Below are 4,697 nucleotides of genomic sequence, written 5' to 3'. Positions count from 1 at the left end.
AGTGGATGGGAGAACAGGCTGTAAAGAGAAATACCTTGCTCTAAAACCAAAACGGAGCTATCTAGCAGAATGGTTTTCAATGTGTGCATTCAACTTACAGAGTTAACCTGTTTTGTGTTTGCAGCAGTTCAGAAACCCTTTCTTTGGAGAATGAAGAAACATATATTTCCAGCCCCAGAGACGCTTATAAGAGTTAGCAGTAAGAATGCGTTTAAAACGCAGAAAACACGCTTCTTACAAACTCATCTGCTGTGTGTTGGTTCCTTTTACGAAGTTGCATCCATGTTTAGATTCAGCGAGGTAGAAACACGTTTCTTCTAAAAGCTGCGTTAGGACATTGCAGAGTGGATGGGAGAACTGGCTGTAAAGAGAAATACCTTGCTCTAAAACCGAAACGGAGCCATCTAGCAGAACGGTTGTCAATGTGTGCATTCAACTTCCAGAGTTAAACTGATGTGTGTTTGCAGCAGTTCAGAAACGCTTTCTTTGGAGAATGAAGAAACAGTTATTTCCAGCCCTAGAGACGCTTATAAGAGTTAGCAGTAAGAATCCGTTCAAAACGCAGAAAACCCGCTTCTTACAAACTCATCTGCTCTGTGTTGGTGCCTTTTAGGAAGTTGCATCCATGTTTATATTCAGCGAGGTAGAAACACGTTTCTTCTAAAAGCTGCGTTTGGACATTCCAGAGTGGATGGGAGAACAGGCTGTAAAGGGAAATACCTTGCTCTAAAAACAAAACGGAGCTATCTAGCAGAATGGTTGTCAATGTGTGCATTCAACTTCCAGAGTTAAGCTGATGTGTGTTTGCAGCAGTTCAGAAACCCTTTCTTTGGAGAATGAAGAAACAGTTATTTCCAGCCCCAGAGACGCTTATAAGAGTTAGCAGTAAGAATGCGTTTAAAACGCAGAAAACCCGCTTCTTACAAACTCATCTGCTGTGTGTTTGTTCCTTTCAGGAAGTTGAATCCATGTTTAGATTCAGCGAGGTAGAAACACGTTTCTTCTAAAAGCTGGGTTTGGACATTCCAGAGTGGATGGGAGAACGGGCTGTAAAGGGAAATACCCTGCTCTAAAAACAAAACGGAGCTATCTAGCAGAAGGTTGTCAATGTGTGCATTCAACTTCCAGAGTTAAACTGATGTGTGTTTGCAGCAGTTCAGAAACGCTTTCTTTTGAGAATGAAGAAACAGTTATGTCCAGCCCTATAGACGCTTATAAGAGTTAGCAGTAAGAATGCGTTTAAAACGCAGAAAACCCGCTTCTTACAAACTCACCTGCTGTGTGTTGGTTCCTTTTAGGAAGTTGCATCCATGTTTACATTCAGCGAGGTAGAAACACGTTTCTTCTAAAAGCTGCGTTTGGACATTCCAGAGCAGATGGGAGAACAGGCTGTAAAAAGAAATACCTTGCTCTAAAACCAAAACGGAGCTATCTAGCAGAATGGTTGTCAATGTGTGCATTCAACTTCCAGAGTTAAACTGATGTGTGTTTGCAGCAGTTCAGAAACCCTTTCTTTGGAGAATGAAGAAACAGTTATTTCCAGCCCTATAGACGCTTATAAGAGTTAGCAGTAAGAATGCGTTCAAAACGCAGAAAACCCGCTTCTTACAAACTCATCTGCTGTGTGTTCGTGCCTTTTAGGAAGTTGCATCCATGTTTAGATTCAGCGAGGTAGAAACACGTTTCTTCTAAAAGCTGCGTTTGGACATTCCAGAGTGGATGGGAGAACAGGCTGTAGAGGGAAATACCTTGCTCTAAAACCAAAATGGAGCTATCCAGCAGAGTGGTTGTAAATGTGTGCATTCAACTTCCAGAGTTAAACTGATGTGTGTTTGCAGCAGTTCAGAAATGCTTTCTTTGGAAAATGAAGAAACAGTTATTTCCAGCCCCATAGACGCTTATAAGATTTAGCAGTAAGAATGCGTTTAAAACGCAGAAAACCCGCTTTTTACAAACTCATCTGCTGTGTGTTGGTTACTTTTAGGAAGTTGCATCCATGTTTAGATTCAGCGAGGTAGAAACACGTTTCTTCTAAAAGCTGCATTTGTACATTCCAGAGTGGATGGGAGAACAGGCTGTAAAGAGAAATACCTTGCTCTAAAACCAAAACGGAGCTATCTAGCAGAATGGTTGTCAATGTGTGCATTCAACTTCCAGAGTTAAAATGACGTGTGTTTGCAGCAGTTCAGAAACCCTTTCTTTGGAGAATGAAGAAACAGTTATTTCCAGCCCCAGAGACGCTTATAAGAGTTAGCAGTAAGAATGCGTTTAAAACGCAGAAAACCCACTTCTTCCAAACTCATCTGCTGTGTGTTGGTTCCTTTTAGGAAGTTGCATCCGTGTTTAGATTCAGCGAGGTAGAGACACGTTTCTTCTAAAAGCTGCGTTTGGACATTCCAGAGTGGATGGGAGAACAAGCTGTAAAGAGAAATACCTTGCTCAAAAACCAAAACGGAGCTATCTAGCAGAATGGTTTTCAATTTGTGTATTCTACTTCCAGAGTTAAACTGATGTGTGTTTGCAGCAGTTCAGAAACGCTTTCTTTGGAGAATGAAGAAACAGTTATTTCCAGCCCTAGAGACGCTTATAAGAGTTAGCAGTAAGAATGCGTTTAAAACGCAGAAAACCCGCTTCTTACAAACTCATCTGCTGTGTGTTTGTTCCTTTTACGAAGTTGAATCCATGTTTAGATTCAGCGAGGTAGAAACACGTTTCTTCTAAAAGCTGGGTTTGGACATTCCAGAGTGGATGGGAGAACAGGCTGTAAAGGGAAATACCTTGCTCTAAAAACAAAACGGAGCTATCTAGCAGAATGGTTGTCAATGTGTGCATTCCACTTCCAGAGTTAAAGTGATGTGTGTTTGCAGCAGTTCAGAAACGCTTTCTTTGGAAAATGAAGAAACAGTTATTTCCAGCCCCAGAGACGCTTATAAGAGTTAGCAGTATGAATGCGTTTAAAACGCAGAAAACCCGCTTCTTACAAACTCATCTGCTGTGTGTTGGTTCCTTTTAGGAAGTTGCATCCATGTTTAGATTCAGCGAGGTAGAGACACGTTTCTTCTAAAAGCTGAGTTTGGACATTCCAGAGTGGATGGGAGAACAGGCTGTAAAGAGAAATACCTTGCTCTAAAACCAAAACAGAGCTATCTTGCAGAATGGTTGTCAATGTGTGCATTCAAATTACAGAGTTAACCTGTTGTGTGTTTGCAGCAGTTCAGAAACCCTTTCTTTGGAGAATGAAGAAACAGATATTTCCAGCCCCAGAGACGCTTATAAGAGTTAGCAGTAAGAATGCGTTTAAAACGCAGAAAACCCGCTTCTTACAAACTCATCTGCTGTGTGTTTGTTCCTTTTAGGAAGTTGAATCCAAGTTTAGATTCAGCGAGGTAGAAACACGTTTCTTCTAAAAGCTGGGTTTGGACATTCCAGAGTGGATGGGAGAACAGGCTGTAAAGGGAAATACCTTGCTCTAAAAACAAAACGGAGCTATCTAGCAGAATGGTTGTCAATGTGTGCATTCAACTTCCAGAGTTAAACTGATGTGTGTTTGCAGCAGTTCAGAAACCCTTTCTTTGGAGAATGAAGAAACAGTTATTTCCAGCCCCAGAGACGCTTATAAGAGTTAGCAGTAAGAATGCGTTTAAAACGCAGAAAACCCGCTTCTTACAAACTCATCTGCTGTGTGTTGGTTCCTTTTAGGAAGTTGCATCCGTGTTTAGATTCAGCGAGGTAGAGACACGTTTCTTCTAAAAGCTGCGTTTGGACATTCCAGAGTGGATGGGAGAACAAGCTGTAAAGAGAAATACCTTGCTCAAAAACCAAAACGTAGCTATCTAGCAGAATGGTTGTCAATGTGTGCATTCAACTTCCAGAGTTAAACTGATGTGTGTTTGCAGCAGTTCAGAAACCCTTTCTTTGGAGAATGAAGAAACAGTTATTTCCAGCCCCAGAGACGCATATAAGAGTTAGCGGTAAGAATTCATTTAAAACACAGAAAACCCGCTTCTTACAAACTGATCTGCTGTGTGTTGGTTCCTTTTAGGAAGTTGCATCCATGTTTAGATTCAGCGAGGTAGAAACACGTTTCTTCTAAAAGCTGCGTTTGGACATTCCAGAGTGGATGGGAGAACAGGCTGTAAAGAGAAATACCTTGCTCTAAAACCAAAACGGAGCTTTCTAGCAGAATGGTTTTCAATTTGTATATTCTACTTCCAGAGTTAAACTGATGTGTGTTTGCAGCAGTTCAGAAACGCTTTCTTTGGAGAATGAAGAAAAAGTTATTTCTAGCCCTAGAGACGCTTATAAGAGTTAGCAGTAAGAATGCGTTTAAAACGCAGAAAACCCGCTTCTTACAAACTCACCTGCTGTGTGTTGGTTCCTTTTAGGAAGTTGCATCCATGTTTACATTCAGCGAGGTAGAAACACGTTTCTTCTAAAAGCTGCGTTTGGACATTCCAGAGCAGATGGGAGAACAGGCTGTAAAAAGAAATACCTTGCTCTAAAACCAAAACGGAGCTATCTAGCAGAATGGTTGTCAATGTGTGCATTCAACTTCCAGAGTTAAACTGATGTGTGTTTGCAGCAGTTCAGAAACCCTTTCTTTGGAGAATGAAGAAACAGTTATTTCCAGCCCTATAGACGCTTATAAGAGTTAGCAGTAAGAATGCGTTCAAAACGCAGAAAACCCGCTTCTTACA

Source organism: Saimiri boliviensis, chromosome 13 (genome assembly GCF_048565385.1).
Source record: "Saimiri boliviensis isolate mSaiBol1 chromosome 13, mSaiBol1.pri, whole genome shotgun sequence".
Taxonomy (NCBI): Eukaryota; Metazoa; Chordata; class Mammalia; order Primates; family Cebidae; genus Saimiri; species Saimiri boliviensis.
This window is presented reverse-complemented; position numbering follows the sequence as displayed.